Genomic DNA, 22,139 nt, shown 5'->3' with positions numbered 1-22,139 from the left:
TTGTTTAAGTTAAACAGTCTGTTGGTCATTTTGGAAAATCAAACACGTGTTTCTATAGGTTGGAACGTTTATGACAATTTCCCTACTCCTTTCGCCGTAAATCACATCGAGGGAATTCTAATAAATAGTTTATGGCTGTTATATAGGGTGAATCATGAAGATAAGACAAATCCAATATCCTTTATTAAGCCAATAATCATTTCGCTATAATTTTTTTAAAACAATTTTTGAACTTTCAGATCACATTAAAAAAATATTTTTTATTATTTATTTCTGATAATAAAAAAATAAAAATAAGATAATAGAAAAAAATAATAATATTATTATTATTGAATGATAATAGCATAAAATAATAGTCTAATGGAGTGTACATACACCAGACGAGCTGTACCCACTTGCGTTACATATCTACTTTATGTATTAATACTTGTAACTATAAGTATAGTTGTTATCGATACATCAAACATTTTTGTAAAAAATTATTTATATATTTTTTTTCTTTAATAAGAAAAAAATGTATTAATTAATTTTTATATAGTAAAAATATAGTTTTAGCGTAGTCTAATTTTCTCACGGGAAAACTGTTAAAAAAAATTACAGTGAAATGATCATTAGATAAAAATGAATTAGATTTATAATATCTTCGTGACTTACCCTGTATAGGAGTTGTTTGTAGAAAGACAAGGAAACCCAATAATGTTTTAATGTTACCCTGAGTATAGATTAAAACATAAAACAATCGATAAAGTATAGGTGAACATTTTATCACTTTAGCGTATGAAAATTGAATTAAAAGTTTTAATTAGACTATATTAGTAATAAAAACTTTAATTTCGCCAGCAGTAATTTAATGAATTATTCCAAATAGAGAAAAACATAGTATATTTTTATGCTTTGTAGGAAAGAGTTGACTTAATATGTTTGTATACACACAACATAGGTAAATATTTACATTATGATAAAGGTCGTCACAAATGTATTTTAATATATTTCACCTTTTACCGGATGAATACGTTCAAGTTCTGTTATTTGCATGAAATAGTAGTTGAAAAGCTTAGATTTATCGCCAACATACGTTTTTTTTCTATTAAACAAAAACAAAGTTCTTATTTTTTTCTATCTGTTAACAAAATGTGTTTGATTCCTCCCGAAACTTCTGCCATATGTTATTATATTCATACGTATTCTTACCAAAAAAAGACAACGGTATTTTTCACGCAAGACTTTGATAGATTATATTGAAATCAAAACGTCTCTGTGTAAAACGATTAATTATACCACTGACCGTGAGCTCGAAAATCACAGAACACATAAATATAATGAGTACCCACTGAAACCTTTTGTATTTCTAGAACAATTATGGTCTATAAAGTCGTTATAGTGAAAAATCACGCCAGGGCATCAATGGACCAAATAAAATACTAATGTTAGTATTTTAAAATACAATAGACGTTGGTCTTATAAAAATACCATCGATAATCTATTATTTACATTAAAGTCCATGGAAATATTAACAGTGTATTAATAAATAACAAACAAACAAGCACAACTCAAAATTCAAAACTTTTCTATGGAAACAGATTTAATTGAAAATCTTTATACAACTATATTTACAAATCTATTGGTTAAACACATTTAGTTAAAACTAAAGTAAGAATTTTAGGTTGTTAGGAAAGGGATTTCTATTATTATTACCACAAACGCACATACACATTTATATATATTTATGATTATACACTCATATTATCATACTAAAACTCGTTGCTGACTGCAAATATAATAAAAAAACATTTTCATCTTGATTTTCTATAGCAGGAAATTTGATTTGTTTTCAAAGTATAACTTAAAAAAAAGAAAAATACTTTTTTTAGAAAAATAGTGTCTGGGGATTTTCTTTTTTCATAATAATTCGCTATTGACCATAATATTCTTCGGTGTATTTTAAAGTTGGAAATCACATGTGTACGAATCCTAGATGTTTATTACGTCTGTATGTATAGATAGATCAAGACGGACAGAAATGTTTTTCCCGGAAAAAATGCAACCGAGAAAAATATATTGAACCAGTGGAATAATAATATATCGGGTGATTTTCCAAAGATTTGCTATGAGTAGATATTTATACTGATTCCGTCTACAAATAATATGCCAGGCTAGTACATATTTTGCTTATTATATAGGAATATTCATAAAAAACGTATTTTCCTGAATCGTTTTCCGCAGTCGAAAAATGTCTGAGATAAATATTTAAACTAAGCTTATAAACATTGACTTTTGATGCATTTGATATTTTTTATTTAATATTTTATTACAGTTTTTTAATACCCTTGGTGTTTATTAAAGTTCCGATGAAGAATAAAATATTCCGTAAGACATAACACAACAATAAAATACATTTCAATGGAAATAATTATTATGAAAAACGTCATAATATTTTGGTTTTATAAAACTGTTTAAAAGTATACGCTAATAAACTCGAATAACTCGATTAAAAGAAAAAAGGAGCTTTTCATTATTGTTATTATTTTTTTATATTATTCAACTAACTTTATAATGCTACTTATTTCAGTTAAAAAAATTATCATTGAAGCCATATTATTTTGGATTTATTTATTAAAAAGTCTACCGTTGCTATTTACATTTAAATTCAAAGAATTGTGTATGCACACGTTATGATCTAAATAATAAGAATAATCCACACTCAGTTTGGTTGCCGCCTAAACGTAAAAGAATTCCTAAAATGAAAATGTTAATTCAAGAGTTGGTCGTGAATAAATGAAATGGAGTTTGCACAACAATAATCGCAGTGTAAATTGCGTTTATATTGTATTATTATCCATTTTTATACACGTGCTCCAGGAAAATATGCTCTGTAACACTATTTTTTTTTGCATAAACTGCACACAAAAAACGCATAATATAATTTTTCGTATATTTTATCAGTCGTAGTAATATCAGTATGTAAAAACACTTCAAAGGCCGGTGATATCAGAGTAGAACACTATAAGAAAAAATTCTAATAATGCCGAAACTGAAGGAAAGGGATTGTTTTATTCTATCGAAAATCTTTTGATTCCTTTATAATACAGTAGCATCAGCTGTCACAACAATGAACATTTTTATGTAACTGTTATAATTTTTCAGTTTTGTGATTTTTTTTTTTTTTAATTCACTCCTATTGTGTGCAAGACACCCACGAAATATTTTTGCATTATTGATTTCCAAAGAAATGTTTTTGTGTAAGTAAAAGTTAACCGTATTTTTGCTGTTATTATATCAAGTTTTTCAGCTATTTTAATTTATGGTTTTGTTTATTTTTTTTGCTTTGAGATTAATTTAGTTTTTTCGAGAAAACAGGAGTTTCTCGACACCTGTGGTTAAGAACTAACAACTTTTCTGCGCTTAAAAAAATGTAACACTTTAAAAACCGTCATGTTTGACATTGTCACAACATATATAAATGCAAGCACTATATTTTTACTATCAAATTACGATGAGTTGTTTTCTAGAATCAAAGATTTACCTAGAGAAATATTTGTGCGAAGTGTTCCAACGGCGATTTAAGAATTTGTAGTTTATACGTTGATTAGAAATTATTAAAAAAACATACTTTTCCAAGTGTGTCTTTCAGTTTTAATCTACATAATATAGACTGCAAGCAAAAATATTTTGACATGGGATACTATAAAAAGTAAAAAGTAGTATGGAGAAATTCCAGTTAAATAACTGTTTCCTAATAAAACCAGCATCACATAATGCTAATCAACGACAAAATATACAAAAAATTAGCAAAACATCTAAAGAAATCAAAATATTTTACTTATTTGTATTATTCGTTTAACTGGCCAATCAAAATCCATTAAGATAGTAATCGAATAACGTTTGTTATTTACGATTATGAGGCACATTTTTTTCTTCAATAGTAACTTTACCAAATTTTATTAAATCAACCTAAATTGTTTATATTATTTAAGAAACAACACAAAATTTATTTGAACAAATAAAATCTGACGGCATTAATAAAAACAATCATACTAAAAGAACATAGAATAAAAATAACATTTTTTTCTAAAATTATATCTTGATAGTTAATTTTATAAACAAATTTATTAAAAAGGATATTTAATAGCATAATGCACACTATACCATATTTACTTTTAAAAAACTCACCTTGTATATATTCTTTTTTATTCTTCATTTGTGTGATCATTCTTTACTGCAATATTTTATTATGCATGTACATTATTTATTTAAGCGTTTCGTAGTTCAACCTATTCATTTATTTAAAATAAATAAATAAAAATTTTAACTATTTTGATCTTTGTTAGTAAATTGTACTGAATGGGCAGTCAACAATGAATTAAAATCTGATAATAAAATTATCGGATTGCTTAATATGATTAAAGAAAGTTTGGCAGTGCCAAAAAAAAAAAAATATTGAACTAAGGGTTGAATCGATTCCCGTTAGCAAATATACCACCGGGTAGGAAGGTATTAATGTTTATCCGGCTTTGAATCTTATTCATCACTTTCGACAAGGGAACGATTAAGAAAGAATCTACAGATCTTTTTTCACTAAAATCGACGAGCTACGAACACGCACGTAGTCGATTGTTACTAAATTCCTATCATATCTAAAAATACAGACTTTACAATTGACCTATTTCAGCATTGGAAGTCAGAGAATTAAGCGTAGATTTAGTTAAAAAATTAATTTGTTTATTAGCATTGTAAAATATCACAACAAAGTGAAGATGAAGATTAAATATTTGTGTGCAAATGTCACAAACACTTAGATAAATATCTTTGAGTAAACCATTTCCAAAACAAATAGCTTTGAGTGCGTTTAGTAAGTAATATGTATGTTATTTCCTACAAAAGTTTCATATACGTAAATGGCCTTGGGCTTAATATAAATTTACAATTCATTTAAATGCATAGAGATAATATAAAACATGTACATGAGTTTACAATCGTTTGTAATTTTCAGATTTCAGTTTGCGAGCACTTATAAAATATAATAAAACTGTTTTATTTCAATAAGTCCAGACGAAATAAAATGCTTAACATTATAAATAATATGCAAAACTATTGATATTGTAATATGTTGTAATATGAATTCGACATCACATAAATTATGTTATTTTAATGTTTTGATGTATACAAGCGTTATGTAATTTATACGGAATAACTTGGCTTTTATCATTTAAATAAATAAGTAAACATAATTGGATAAAAAAAAAAATCAGAATATTTATATAAAAGAGTTTTGTACATATTTTGAGCGTATCTTGTCATTTATTTAATTCAAAACATTTCAGCGAGACTATAGTTATTCCGTATTACAATATGTTACTTTTAAACGTTGAAAATATGTTTAAAAAGACATTGTTGAACAACTAAATTCTTCTCGTTGTAGCTAAAAATCAAAGCAGTTGTAATATAATATAGTTGTAACATTTTAAGCCCTTTTATTTGTCTTGGTCCAATGGAGTAGCACTGGGTAATATGATGATGCTAAGATAAATGTTATGCGTTCTAAATTGTCTGCATATTTCTTTTAAAAGAAATTTTAATTTATTGTTTATAATGTTGTATAAATAAAAATATGAAATCTGTGTAATGAGATAACTTTGATATTGCGAAATTTCGTCGAAATGAAACATTTATATTATAATAATTTATGTATTGATACATTTAAAAGTTTAAAGCAACAAAACGAATTCTAATATTAGCTGACACTTTTAACAGAAAATTAAAAACTGTACCATATCAAAAAAAGTAACGAAAAGTTGAAAATTATTTTTTTCCAGTTTTAAATTTATGCATTTTGTACTTTAATAAAAACGGAAACAAAATATTAGACGTCTAATAAGACGTCGAATTGAGTTAAAGAAATTGTTTAGTCAGTTAATTTGTTATGACAATTCATTTTCATACGCATTTAAAAACGTTTCCTAACCAATGATCGATTTATTTTTTTTTAATTAATTTAAACAGTTAAGCATGTTGTTTAATGTCTTTTATCACAACTAATCTGATTGTATGGGTAGGTAACTTATATAATTCGATATTAAAAAGTGTACTTGGATTTAGTCTCGTTTTCCACATAAATGATATCGACGTTTTAAACCAAAGCTTCACTTTTTCTTCGCCACAAACCTCGTTACAGAGTTTAAAATTAAGACGATCAATGACCGACATCGTAAAATGTTTTTTCTTATGCGGTTTCAGTAGCTACAAAGTTGTTATAGTTCCAACTGATTACGAACAATCGTAAAATATTTTTTTACATTTGAGTGGTGACTCGTGGACCGTATAAAGGATCAGATTAGTTTTTTGTGCCATGTCTGACAGTTTTTAATGCAGAATTAGTTACAAAAAATACTCATTTAAAAATTCACACATGTATAAAACCTTACACACGAGTTACATAAAAAACAATCTGATTTATATTTTTTAAGGTCTCTTATCAAAAATAAAATATCTATCAATGCGTGATATTGAAATCCGTCACAAAAAATCCATTTAGTAATGACGAACAAAGTAATTGTTCATTATGCGTTCTCAATGATAATGTTTTTTTATGCCGTATGAATAATTAATAAAAATGTATCCGTGTATAATTGAATAAAAGCGAATCGTTTTAATCATAATTTTAATGATAGAGATTTATATTCAATAATCTGTTAATATTTTGACAATGCTTCTAATAAGTAAAATATCGATATAATAAAATATTAACTTTACACTGCAAATCGAAACAAAATACTGACTTTGAGAAATAACTGAAATAATTTATGTCAATAATATTAATTGGTTAAGTAAGATACAGGTTAAACTTTCATTATTATGCTTGTTATAGTTACAATAGATATGAATCCAATCGTAAAACATGTTTAAACCATAAAAGGTTAAACATGAAAATATACTGATTTACTTTGCTTTGTTAAAACGTACCCAATTAACATAGAAAAATCCAGTGTTGAAATGAATTTAACAATGCAACAACAAAAAGCTTATGTTTTGTGTTGAGATTTGTTAATAATTACATTTTTAAACGACAAATTATAGCATCTGTCATGTATAAAAAACAATGTGTGTAATATTCATTTGTGTAACATGTAAGCAGTCATTGTGTTATTATTATTTGCTCGGTTAATATTATTTGAAAAGCTTTTTATTGTAAAAAATAGACGCCTTTATAACTGAGTCAATTTGTAAAAGAGGTCTAAAATAAACAAAATTATTTATCATTCTTGTGTAGAATAATTGCTCTCTGTTGCCACAAAAAAACCATTGAAATTATACTACAAAAATAAATACCCTCGGAGACTAAAATTTAATTTTAACGACTTTAACTTCATAACATTGCAATAACAATTATTATTTTATTGTAAATTATTTACAAGATTTTCGCAATTTGAAATATATAAAGTATGTATTATATCTCGACAATTAGAATCGTTCATTATAGTATTACGCCGGAGGTACTCCTTTGGGCGTACGGTTATGTAATATTCATTTATTAAGCTATCCATTATGTAGTTGTCCAATATCATTCCTGAGCCTATAATGCAACAGCTAGAGTATCATTAATATTTATTAAAAATTCTCAAAATCTAAAACCTCCAGATGCCAACACATTCGTGCCAGGAGTTTTATGAACGTAATTTGCTACTTTTCCCCGTGAGAATTTGAAAATAACTTCTACTGCGTTTAAATATTAATATTACACTAGTTCAACAAGTATGTAAATTTATCAATATTAAAACAATGCACATATTTCTGTGACTTTGGCAACAAATGAAACAAATTGATATGTTTTCAATCTTTCTTTGTAGTCAAATTGCTTAAATTAGTGCTTTGACCGTTTAACTGAGCGTAGCCCAGTGGACATATCAGTTGCTGATAAGTTCTAGTGTTAAGTCGCGGTTGCCGTTAATGACTCGCGGACGGGTGTCCGTACTTGAGTTTTTACAGTGGTTAAGAACATCAATAGTGCAGAAGACAAAAGGGAAAACACTGTGTTTCCCTAGTAGAAACGTCATGACAAATATAGTTGGCTGGCTATGACAACGCTTAGCCTATAGAAAAAGAGAAAATCATTTAACAAAAGGGACTTCTCGAAAGCGTAGAGCTATCATTTTATTGTGTTAAAGATAATTTTACATGAACATGTTTATTAAGTTAAAATGATTAAAATTATGTATAGCTCAGTAGGAAATTAAGAGTATTTTATCATATTGATAAAAAGTTCACTTATTTTTGAAATTTTGAAATGAATTATGACACTCTAATGTCATGATACGTAGGGATATAATAGTAAAAAGTTTGTTACAACGTGTATTGATTTTTTAAGGTAGTTACATTTTTTTAGTTAAAGAACGGCGTGTAAAGTAATAATTAATATTATACTAAAAACTTTTATATCTACCAGAACATAAAAGTTCTTAACCCTTAGGGTAATAATAAGCTATCTATATTGCTCACTACATCCTTATAAGTTTTTATTGGAAAATGGGTTTTCCACTATGGAAGATGTAAGTTAATGTTATGGATGGAAAACCACTCGTAGTAATGTGATACTGCAACAACTTAATGCGCGTATCGATATAGCTGTGTCTAAGTACAACTGAAGTTCTACAAGATAAGTTCAGGCTTGTAATTTTTTCTTCCATTTTACGGCTGGTAAGTACAATTATGAAGTGCACAAGTGAACATGACTTGAAGAAACTAATTAATTAAATTATTTAACAGCACTTAAGACATGGCGGTACAATGAATTGCATTCCGGTTTGGCATCGGATGTTGACACAAACGTTTTTGTGTTTAGACTTAAGTTATCGAACGACTGAGCTTATACTTTGGGCGTTTCAAAGAAATCCAAAACGAAGTACCAACTACCAATGTTTGTGTAAGTTGTGGTTGTGGGTACTTTTGTGTATTTGTACGTCTTTGAATGAACCATATGCCGTCGATGACAAATGTGCTCTCCAGGGGCAATTGTCGTCCTCTTTTCTGTACGATTTTGTTTCTGTCCTATACCATGTACTTTTTGGGGTTTGGCTATGTCTGTGTTGACCATTTCTACAAGTGTTCTTTATAGACTTGGTTTAGAATCGAAACACGACATCGTCAGCGATAACAATGGCCAAAAAGAGTACTGTATAAAAGTACCATTGTAAATCTCTTCCAGAAAAATAATATTACCACAAATCGGTATACCTATTGTGAAGACAAATACAAGAATCTTGTGCATGTTGAATGAAATGTTTGTTCACTGCCTTTCGTTAAAATAAAAATAGTACCCGAAGCTTACTTAAATAAACATAAATTTATGAAATTACAAAATTAGTGTTGATTTATTTTTAATTTTTTCAGCGCATCCAGTGGTCAGTATATATTATATTGAAAATGTATTTTATATTAAACGAGTAGTAATATTATTCCAATTTAATACTACCGCGTTCTAATAAAAAATGAAAATAAACACTCACCAATTTTCAATAAAAATCATTTAAATAAACTAAAGTAAAAAATTGATATTTAGGAAAATTTGAATGTTTAATTTCATAACAGTGCACGGGTTATAATGCATTATGTGAAATTTATTCTCAATTGAACACTTGAAAATAGCTGGATGAGGGGGGAAATCCTTTACACGTATGGATGTAAAATGACAGATATATCCAGAGGATCAGAGAAAGCAACCGTTCTATGTGTGACTTATATATTATTGTACGTATGTGTGTGATTATATATATATATAATATGTGTGTATGTATGTATCTAATGACAAAATTATCAATTGCCTTAGGGATTTATACTTGTGATTGAAAATAAAAAATCATCAAAACTTTAGCATTTTACAAAATTCATACACGATAAAACTCAATATTATAATGACGTCAAAGTCAAGTTTCTTACGTTAATACGTATTATGTAAAAAAAAAAAAAATATTTTCACAACGTTCAATTTTTACTTGCGTGTAAAATATTATAAAGGGAACTTAATCGTAATGTATGAGAATTGAAAAAAAACTGAGTGTAATATAGTCGCTGCGTATGTATTATATTTTTGTTGGAAATAAGACCTACAATTAAGTCCGACAATACTTAAGAATATTTTAAAATGAGTTTTTACATGAAATATTTTATAGGTAAACATTTTAGTCACGACATAAATATAAAAACAGACTGGACGTAAATTGAGTCGAAGAAAAATTTGTTTGTAGTAAATAATACTTTTTTCAATATGCCACTTACACATTATTTAGTTGGAAATATTTTCAGAGCTGAAATATATTTAAAGTAGTCGTATTTCTTTTAGTAATTTAAAATTTACTTTCGGTTTAATTATATACAGAAACAAAACAAATTAATGAAAAGCATTTTATGTAAAATATTAATCAATGTTTAATTAATAAATTTTTTGATTTCGGTTTTTAAAAATCTGCTATTGAAAACATAATTATTTATTTTCTTTTGTTTAATTCCACAGTGTATTAAAAAAAACGTAGTCTTTACCTTACTCTGACACTGTATAACATTTATACAAGTGACCGGAAACTTTTTTAAGATTAACTACGTTCTCTTGGTTACTAAGCTTTTAGGTGATTAAAAATAAGTTTCATTATTATTTGGCTAATGTACTTTTGATAACTGCGATTTTTTTCTTTTAATCTATTTTCTAGTTATTTGAAAAAAATCTCGAATCAATTATAAAAGATATTAGTTTTTATTTAAAAAATAAAAGTTGTTTCAAGACATGTTTTTTTAAGATTTGTATTTTGTACGAGGTATTAAATATTAATACTATTAAGGTAAAAAAGAAATATTTGCACTCTTTTTGCATTAATTTAAACAATAATTTGAAGTGTTAAACGTTATTGAAAACGGTTGTTGTCAATTACTTAACAATCGCGAGCTTTTATAACATTATAAGACTATTTTCGATGAATTATGAAAAAATTATTAAATTAATTCAATTTATACTTCAATCATAGTACTTAATTTACCAAAAAAATAATTTTGTTATACTTTATTATATAAGAAATAATATTTTGTGTACACGATCAAAATTTTAAATTATTTCATTGTAATCAAAATCTTTTTATAAATTACTGTTGATACGATATATATGTTTATAAAAATAAGCTGTAAATACATTGCTATTATTTTTATGGAAGTCCTGAAAAAGTATTTAAAATAAAAATTAAGTGATTGTAAAATGTTATGAATTAAATATATAAAAAGTCTAGGATGGTATTCTTAATGCTGTATTTTGTAATATTATATCATTTTAATCTTTAGGAAAAAGTGTTTCATTCTTACTTTTGATATTATTCACTACCTACGCACTGTTATTAAAAACACAAAAACATTACAGAGTTAATAAAAACTCACACTCAATTTTGACCATTAAGAAGAAGTTTTAATATTTCTCCTCGATGCAATACGTGTACACTTAAGATAATTAAAATTATCTTCAGATGAAGAAATTCAACCTTAATGAGAATTATTTTAACCCTAAAAAGTGGATAACAATTTACATTTTTTAGTTCCTTAATAAATTTAATAACTAATGAACTATTTTACATTTAATAACTAACAAAAATACTCGTTGCTAGCTAACTATTCTAACACTTCTATGGTACACACTAATGTATTTAATAGTAATTGTTTGAAAAAATTTCATTAAAGGGCTTTTTTACGATAAATTCAATTATTATTATTTATTAATTAAAATAATAAACGCTAATTATTTTTAGTAAACATAAAATAATAATTTTATTGTAATTGAATTTATTAATTAATTTATATTTTATAGGATGTGATGGACTAAATTTAAAAGGCTAGTTGTATAGTCGCTTATTTTGTTTTATTTGTGATTTTAATGATAGCTAAAATTGACGGAATGACATAAAGAAGTATACAAATATTTGTATTACTCTTCCTTGACAACAGGTTTATGATTAGTATTGATTAGCAGCTTTTATAAATATATTATTTAATAAGGATTCAATGTTTCCAAGTGATATTTTTTCAAAGATCTAAAATACCTGTCAAAAGTTGTTCCGTTTAAAAAAAGTGGAAAAATAAAAAATAAACTACAATATAGAAAAATACACCTAAAGATATCATAGTTCTGAAAATGTGTTTTTAATAAATAAATTCTTCATTTTTTTTGTAAAATAAAACAAGTTGTTACTATTGATTACAGTTCGTTCGTTTACTCTTTGAATTCTCAATGACACGTGTTTTACTCAAGATAATTTATTTTTCTATAATTTCTTTTCCAGACGAATATTATACTTTGAAGAAAACATTATCACGTTAAATAAGTTTATTTTACACTAATAGTGACATGAAGTGTCATGTACCATTTTGTTTTTATTTCACAAGACATGATATGTTTTCATAGAATTTTTCATTAATAGTTCAAAGTAAGGTAAATTACATGTTTCCATTTACTTGAAGTGTAAAGTTTACATTCATTATTTAAATAATTTCAATACAACCATAATCATTTTTATATTATTCAACCCAGAAATACAAATACGTTTTTAATTTAACTATCATGATTTTATACTTCCTAAAATTTATGATTTCCGTCATAGTTAAGTAATTTAATTTATAGATAAATATAACACCTGAAGTTTATTTTTTATGTTTTCTATTAAGTATTTTCTCTTATGTATGATTTATTATATAATTCTATATTTTGTATGGAAGATTTTCTTAAAAAGCTTTATTTATGGATTCTGAAATAAAGTTTGTTTTTATCTAACAAAAGATTTATTTAAAAATACTAAAAAGATTTCTGAAACAAATTATTTACTAGAAAAATATTATGTTACTTGTGAGGTATACAATTATTTTTGATACAAAATATAAACCATGAAGTCTGTTGTTATTAAAGTTATTGTAAGGTTTTACCTTCATCGAAATATTTATAAAAAATACTGACCTTAAAAGAAAATTTATCCTTCCAGTCACTCGTTTTCAATTAATATTGTCTTTTCTCCGTCTCATGATGGTCCGCTGTTATTCAATCCAACCACTGTAAAAAAAAAAAAAAAAGCTTTTGTTCAATGTTCAATACATTTTTTTTAGATTTTTTGTATTGCTAAGTCACCGAGTTTTATTTTATTGTTATTATTTTTTTTACGTGTGAGAAAACAATATAATCTATATCCCTAAGCACAGAAATGTTGCATAGTCATTAATCTCGATTAACGTTAGTTTCCAAACATTTTCCCGCCTGAACAATTTTCGGGTATTTTAACAAAATGCCTCTCTCTGTCCAGGAAGTCCTCGTCTACTATTTTCTCGGTCTGTCCTTTACGATTCCACCGAAAGGTTGGCTCATTAATTCTACGTTGTCTTATGTTCGTCCGAATAGTAAATAAGCGGACAATGTGCGGTGTGGTTCAATCGTGAGAATATAAAATCGGCTTGTATCTGCCTTTACTTGAGTCCCTTACGAGATGGGTCTAACGAGGGACAAAGGAATTCCTTAATGAACTTACTGTAGTATAACAAGGACAATTAAATATTATATGTGTCTTTAAAATATACTCCTATTTAGACGTTATCTATAATTTGTTTCAACAATTATTGTTTTCATTTTATCAACATATTTTCAATAAATGGCGTTAGTCATAGGCTTCTGCAGTGATGGGCAGAGGGAACAGTTACCCCTCCTTGACTTTTTGCTTGGTCAATATTTATAATCGTTGTATATTATAATTTTTTTTTTAATTAAAAATACATTTTATTATTATTAAGCTATATTATAAATGCATTGTTTTTTTTATAGATTTATATATTTTTATAGATATGACATGTAGGTTTATTTTTTAATTTTTAATTCGTCGAGACACAAAATTTTATAAATAATACATAAAACTACCAAAAAATCTTTTATTTATAATTTTTTTCGGCTAAGCTCATAGACGCCCATTAGAATTACATATTGGTTGTTGCTACTTGTATTTTTTCCCCATCCTAAAAACTTATATATGTATTTAACAACATACATAATTTTTTAATTTTTTTTTGGGGGTAACTAATTCGTTTGCGAAGTGAGCTAAGATTCTTCTTGTTGCGCCTATTGAGAAGCCTCCAAAAAAACCCTCTTTCCTGGACAAGTATCACGATCAACCCCTTTCTCTTCAACATTGAGTCTGTTCAGCAGACAGCGAAACTAAATATTCAAAAAAAATTTTCCCTCATGAAATTGTCTGCGAACACTTATGGCGTGAAACATACGAGTTAATTCAAGTAATTAAAATAATTAAGTATATGTTATGTAAGAATCTGAGTGTATTTGATTTTTACAATAGTGATTTATTTTTTGACATGCAATAGTTCACTTAAGTTTACTAAACCACATTTATAGAACCTTTACCAAATTACATACTCATGTCATATCACAATTTTTTACTCGATCATTATACTTTAGTAATATGAAATTGATATTAAAGATAATTTATTATATAACTGTATTTAAAATATTATTTTATTTATATTCATTTAACACGAAACAGTAACACATAATAAGTAAAATATCGTCGTTTTAGTACAATCGATATCATTTTTATATATTTTCCCAACACATAATTTGAAAAGGATAATACCTTAAATTTGGAAATATTAAGATACGTTTTGGAATTAGAAAATTATGGCAACGTTTAAAAAATACAAAATCAGATAGGATTTTTATAATTCGTGACTCTTGTTATACATGTATGCTGCTTGAACAATTTTCTTAACCGGCAAGGATATCGCGTGTGTTGCCAGGAAAAATGAACTGTATCATTACATAACAAAAGGATAGAGACCAATTAGATGAAAATTTCCATTTTTTTTAAACTTCGACAAATTAGCATTAGGTAGCCACTACCCACTTAATAATATTATGTAAATATATATTTAAACTACCATACGTGTTTAGGCTACCCTAAAAAAATAACGTGACCTTTTTTACTTATAAATTATAATTGGTAACTATCGTAGCTATAAGTCCACTCATAAGTACATAATAACTTTCGTTCAAAATTATATGTATTAAAACAAAGGCATTGGTTTTTTTGATGTATATAATTCGTTAAAAACATTGTAATATTCTTATTATATTTTTATAAATAATTATTATATACATTATCATACAATACTTACATGAAGGACTTTTAAACTATTTTTGTTTAATCGGTGTAATGGCGATTAATCGAAAGAATAGACTATTTTAATGACTAAGTATTTATTGAATCATAAAAATTAATTTTTGTTTGATGATGAAAATACTTAATTAAAAAATAAAAGTTAACGAAAAATAAATATATTTCTTATTTTTTAATTATATAATCTTGGAAATTAAATAATGAGATTAATATTTTTTGTTTCTTACTAGGTTAGAAAATAAATGACCCATAATAAGAAGTTTTAGGTTGAGTTTTATTTACAAACAATTAAGAAAGTTGTCAGAACGAATTTTTAATAAAAAGTTTAGTTCATTTGACTTCAAATCTGTAACCTAATGATGATTGTAAATAATTATGTTAACTCGATTTCACAAAACTAAAGGAAATTCCAACATAATCTAATCTTGTTGAAATAGTTCATGTTTGCTGAGTAGTTAAAATTCTTTATAAAGTATCTAAAACTAACGAGGAAGAGCTCTTTTGAACTTGATTCTATCGTAAAAATATTTTTTTTAAAAGATTATTTGAACAATGTACCCATAATTTCTAGTAATGTAACATTATTAAACTATTTCATATTTAAATATTATACAATCGCTGAATAGAAGGTAAATATTTTTTATATTTTTTCATGTGTATGAAAAAAAATTTATACCATTTATGAACTTTTAATTCAAATCACAGTATAAAATTTATTTTAAAAAGTTTAAAATTATAAAAAAAGAATACTTAATGTCTTATAGAAATTATATTTCTTTTTATTTCTTTATAGAAATAAGAGGTTTTAATAATTTAAAAAAAGTCATTTAATTTTTAACTTTAGAAGAGTCACATTCCATGTTAACCCAACCATTTCAACAGATGAAATATAAGCTTCTTGACTAAACAAAGATCCTCTTATACTATTGATATATTTATATATTAAACGATAAGAACAAACCTTAATGCAGTTTTATACTTGAATAAATTTACTAAAACTTAAATATTTCATCAAAGCTTCTTTCTTTAACACTTAATTTTACCAGAAGAAAAAATTTCTTCTTTTCCTTCATATTTTAAAGCAGTTTAGGAATAATTTTTTTAGTTTTCACATGTGCACAGTTCTCACTTTCACATAACCTCATCACATACAACAGTCATTCTAATGTCTTTTCTATAATCATCAACTTTTTTTGTGGTCTTATCTCTTTCCATCTATAAACATGATATTAATTAATTTAACCTTCGTCACTTTATTTTTTTCGATAAAGAATATATTTATCTATAAATAGAATAGATTTTTAGTAAACATTTATTCCAATTAGAATTCAAACAAAAATATTATTCTAAATTTTTAATATATTACGTTTAAAATTTTATTTTATTTTTTAATAATATTTTTCCATTTGAAAAAGTATGAATAGATTATAAAAATTTTAGGGAACTGTTTTTACCCCCAAAACTTATGATATAATATACTAATTAACTTGGTATTTGCTAATTTTTTATAAAATTAAATTTCTTTAAATATATTTAATTTTTATGTCACAATTTTTTTTTTAACTGTAATGCTAAAAGGATATCCTAGATAAATTTTAAATGTTAATAATGTAACATAGTTAGTGATGGCATAGCCAAAATATTTCAATCATGGAGGGCTGATACCAAGTACATAATGGTAAATTGACATTTTATTAAAAATATTAATATAAAACTAAAAAAAATATTTAACTCAAAAATTCACAACTTTTTTAATATTTAAAAATGATTTTTTTAATAAAAAGAATCAAGTTAATATATATTATAATATAGTACATATAGTTCATGGAAAAGTTTAAGTAAATGGGAATTAAGCTCTTTAAAATATGTCGGCTAGATTTTTTCTGTGGTCTTGCTAATGAAGTCAGTTAGGTTCGATATGTTATCATGGCATGTAATGGTAATAATAAGATAATTTCTTTTTTATTGTAATTTAAACGAAACCTTAAAATAATTTTTTTTTAATTAAACATTTTAAATTCTATCAGATTAAACTGTAATAAAATTAGTATTTGAAAGCTTCAGACTATTTGAAATACAAGGGAAAAAATTATAATTATTTGCTCTTTTTTTGTACATGTGTAATGTGTTTTATTAAAAAAGTTTCATTATAATTATATTTAATTTAAAATTAAGTTGAAATATTTAAAAGATATTTTCTGTAAATTTACTTTTAAATTAATTTGCTTCATTGTTTCAACAATGCAAAAGGTTCCACGCAATGGATTTTAGATTTTAGATAAACATTATATAATGTTGATCAATTAAAATAAAACATGAAATAAGCAGTTATTTATCCAAAATTTTATGATTTACTGTTAAAATATTGTTATTATAAAATATAATAGTGATAATTATATTTATTAATTAAATAACTAATAAATATAATATGTGAACGTCCAATAGTACAAAAGATCTTGGACAATTTATTAGACCTTTTACACTTAATATTGTCTTATATTTACCTCTAGTTTTTATTAGTGGTAGTGAAAAAGAATATTTGGTGTTTTATCATTTTAAGTTTATATTAATTGAATAGATATAAGCAAAAATATTTTGAATTATATTATAAAGATATAATAATGAAGTGACTAAGAGAGTGTTTATTTAAAGTTTCATTTTAGTGACTTTATTTGGAAGTAAATTGTCAATTTTTATCAGTGATTCAAAGTATGGTAGTTTTGTATGTAAAGTCGTGATTTGGATAACTTCCAAATATTCTGCAATAAAAACGCCTCGTCTCCTATTAAATTCGACTTCATTAACATTTTGAATAGTAATTCTTGTACAAAGTAAAAATAAACGGAGACACAAAATGCTCTTTATCCATAGACTTTTAGGTTCACAGAAAAGTCGACGTAAAATAAGGAAAGAAGAATGAAAGGAAACAGATGTTTCAAAATGGTAGAGTAGAGCTTTACTTTCTCGGCCTAATGTTTCTCAAAACTAATTAGGTTTTACTATTGCGCCAAATATCTTTAACTTTGTTCTCTAACCAATCGTACATTGCACGTTACACAATACGGTAATATGAATTCTTGTAGCAATTTCTAAAAATCCAAATCAATTACAGCAAAAGGAGTTATTATTGTGATCAGCAAACTTCTCTTTCATCTCACTCAAAACCACTGAGAAAACTCACGATAAAAACTCTTAATATAATATTCATATTTAATAGAAAACCATCCAATACAGAAGAGAGAATATTTATTAAAACAATTTTCTACATCTCAATACATAAAAAATATATACAAATTTTAACTCAGCGAAATTTTTTCCGAATTCTCGCAAAACAATAAATATTTATATAATGATAAATAAATTTAAGAAAGTATAATTATTATTTAAACTGAAAACTGTATGTTATAAACTCATAGACTGTGATTTATTAACAACATAACTCCCCTTTTTTTCGTAATATAATGATTTTTTCATAAAAAATTATTGATTAAAGTTTATTTACTTTTATGAACCATAGTAAATATCAAGTTGATTATAAAATAAATTGATTCTAAGGGTAGATTTTAAGGGGTAACTTTTGAAAGTAAAATTAATTCCTATTTAACTTCGAACGAAAAAATCGGGGATAGAATTCATAATAAAGCACACTGTATACATGTGATAAAAGGAAGAAGACTTACAACAAAAATGATAAGAACAAGTAGAAAACAAGCCAATTCGTTAGTATAGCTCCAACTCTAGACTAGTAACTGTCACTCTGGTGATGAAATCTAAAACGAATTATTCGTATTGATAATGATATAAATCTGGTGAGACATTGATTTTATCAAAATCTATTGAAGATTTTTAATTTTTTTAAAGAAAAACATTATGTAGTCAAAGAATTTTTTTAAATAGGAAGTTTTATTTGTAACTTGATAATATGATAGACAAAAATAACAAAAAACAATTTTGTTTCCACAATATTTTTTATTCAATTATGTCTGTAATTTATTTTTGTTTAAAATTTGAAATTTAAATAAATTTTTATTATTAATCTGATTTTTTTTATTACCAGAGACATCGATAATCTGTTCTTAAATTACTTTTTATGGTAGTTATTAATAGAAAAATTTTATGACGGTCATCGACAATAAACAATGGTAAACATGTGTTGAACATTAGAGAATGTGATTATTAACTTAAGATAAGATATTAACTTAGTCATTAAAAACTAGTTCATGCAACAAAACGGAAAATTGAAGACTTTACAATGAAATATCATTAGAAAATTTGTCTCAAATTACTATTCTTAAAAAAGGTATAACAGATGAACGATTGATCAAATAAAAAAATTATGAGAACAAAAATTTTTTGTCTATCATATTATAAAGTTAAAAATAGAGGTTTCAATTATAGAAAATTAATGATAAGGTTTTTATCTTTTGAAGGGTTAAAAACAAAAATTTTAATACGTAATATTGTAGAGTTTTTCTCTACAATAATTTAGACCCTAATAATGTCTTACCCAATATTGATCATTCTGTATACCTAAAAAAATCTGCATTTCATATAAGTAACACATTATATTTGTTTTGTATATTATGGAAATAAAAACGCTTAGAGATAAAATCTATTGTATCTGATTTTGATGTCAGTTTTCATCTCAAACGTGCCACGAGCCATTACAATGCTTTTAAGTTTTAACTCAAAGAAAAATTTCATACGTATATCAAGTGAAAATGGTAATAGGTTATCGATTTTTTAAAAACAAGTCATGAAAAAAAATAATACTTAATGTAATATAGTTTGATTTTTTCAACAAAATAATATTTGATTAAGTTCTTTTAAAGATTGGGCCACCATTTTATTTCTCCTTTAGTTTACCTTGACAGTAACAACTTTATATATCATGTATAATGAATTAATATTTCAATTCATCTAGATTATTTTGCTTGAGTAGTATGAATTATTTATCATAAAGCTATTTTATCACGAGTAAAAATATGTTCATACTTTTTATTACTTAAAAAAACACGCTTAAGTATTAAGTTTTAAGAATTTTGTTCTTAAGGAAATATTTTAAAGTGACTTTTAAAAAATATAAGTAAGTTGTGTACAATACATTTACTTACTTAAGTACTTAGCATGTGATTAAAATTTAAGGCTATTCAGCATAGGTGTAAAAAAATAAGAGTATGAATATTTCCGCTGGTAAATATTACCAATATTATCATACTGGGATATTTTTTATGCTATTTTTAATACGAGTTTTAACCATTTTATTCATTACTTCAAACTATAAATCAATAATTCTTGTGCGTGTATTTCAATTTTTTTCGAATAAATTACTGGATTATATTCATGATGATGCGACATTATTCATGTAAAACAAATGTGGTAACAATGCATCAATATCAAAGCTCATCCATAACATATAGCCATGCTATCGATTACAAATTTCACAACTTTCATTTGAAGCAAATCTCTAGTGTCTAATAGCTCATAGTTTTTTGAATCCCCAACGACCTTTTGTTCCACAAATTTCTCATTGGTTAAGTAAGTTAAAATATGTTTTGACGATAAGTCTTGAATTGTGATACTCACAAGGGGGTTGAAAGTTTTTAAATAAAAATTACCTCAGTCGAACTAATTTATAAAAGGTATTTTAATTTAAAATACGCATTTTAAAATAAATTTTAATAATGTAATATTTAAACTTAATATAAGTCATTGCGCACTAATATTTGTTTTATTACTTTATATTGACTTCTTACAATTTTCACTTAAGTATAAAGTGTAAGTGGTATTTTGACTTCACCGAGCTAAGTAATATGTAGATGTGAAATTATTACATGCAATAAATTAAAAAATAACGAGCATAGAAAAAATTCGTTTTTAGAAATTCATTAAAATTTAGCGATTATATTTTTGTAAAACAAAAAAATCATCTCAAGTAGTCTTAATAGTAGAGTGACCTATTAGCCATCACGACTACCTGGAAACCTCATACAGAAAATAGCATACCCTCATAATACTTGAACGTTAAAAGTGGAACTATATTTGATTNAAAGTAATTATATTGACTTGTTACAGTTTTCACTTAGGTATAAAGTGTAAGTGGTATTCTGACTTCACCGAGCTAAGTAATATGTAGATGTGAAATTATTACATGCAATAAAATAAAAAATAACGAGCATAGAAAAAATTCATTTTTAGAAATTTACTAAAATTTAGCGATTATATTTTTGTAAAACAAAAAAATCATAAAAGTAGTCTTAATAGTAGAGTGACCTATTAGTCATCACGACTACCTGGAAACCTCATACAGAAAATAGCATACCCTCATAATACTTGAACGTTAAAAGTGGAACTATATTTGATTATCACTATTAAATTTTACCCCATGAAGTTGAAGTTTTAAAGAATATAGTTTCTGTTTATCAATAAAAAAACCACTTTTAGGTAAATAATTTCCAAGAAATATTCAACATTATGCATATTTGTTCATTAATTCATACTTAATTTATTTTAAAACATGGTCCGGGTCACGGAAATACAAACGTTTCAACGTTAACGGGTAGTATATCATACTAATCAGATATGATTTATTCGTCAAGTTTATTAGCATGAACGTTCCATATGAAAATTAGTGTGTAATCATTATGAAGGACCATTCGTTGTGTTGTCAAAGTTTGACGGGTAAAATAATAATCGACGTACTGTGTAATCTGTAAAGGATAATCATAAGCTTGCATATATACCTAAGGGTTATTGTTATTTTTATTAAGTTTTAATTTAAAAACTTTATTGTGTAATTTTACATTTATCATGAATTAGACAGATAAATAAATCCCGTACTTTACAAAAAGGCAACAAAGAATAATTTCTCTACAGATTTTGTTAAAAAAAAAAATTTAATAATATTATTATAATTTTTAAAATGTACTATATAAAAAATAAAAATATTAT

At 25.3% G+C, this 22,139-nt stretch overlaps 1 protein-coding gene across 6 annotated transcripts in view; it reads right to left on the bottom strand.

Annotated features, from left to right (window-relative positions):
• Window positions 1-22,139, bottom strand: part of LOC126895539 (chaoptin) — a 51,880-nt gene that overhangs the window by 28,963 nt on the left and 778 nt on the right. For 4 of the 6 annotated variants that reach the window (XM_050667509.1, XM_050667512.1, XM_050667511.1 and 1 more), the window contains one exon: window positions 12,974-13,066. The gene's annotated coding sequence lies outside the window, so the exon portion shown is untranslated. Of the gene's footprint in view, window positions 1-12,973; window positions 13,067-15,186; window positions 15,305-20,302; window positions 20,922-22,139 lie in introns of those variants that run through there. The other 2 variants (XM_050667514.1, XM_050667513.1) reach the window with 2 other exon arrangements.

Source organism: Daktulosphaira vitifoliae, unplaced genomic scaffold, assembly GCF_025091365.1.
Source record: "Daktulosphaira vitifoliae isolate Bord-2020 unplaced genomic scaffold, ASM2509136v1 Scaffold_1, whole genome shotgun sequence".
Classification (NCBI taxonomy): Eukaryota; Metazoa; Arthropoda; class Insecta; order Hemiptera; family Phylloxeridae; genus Daktulosphaira; species Daktulosphaira vitifoliae.
Note: the sequence above shows the minus strand (reverse complement) of the source record. Positions and strands in the feature narration are given on the sequence as shown.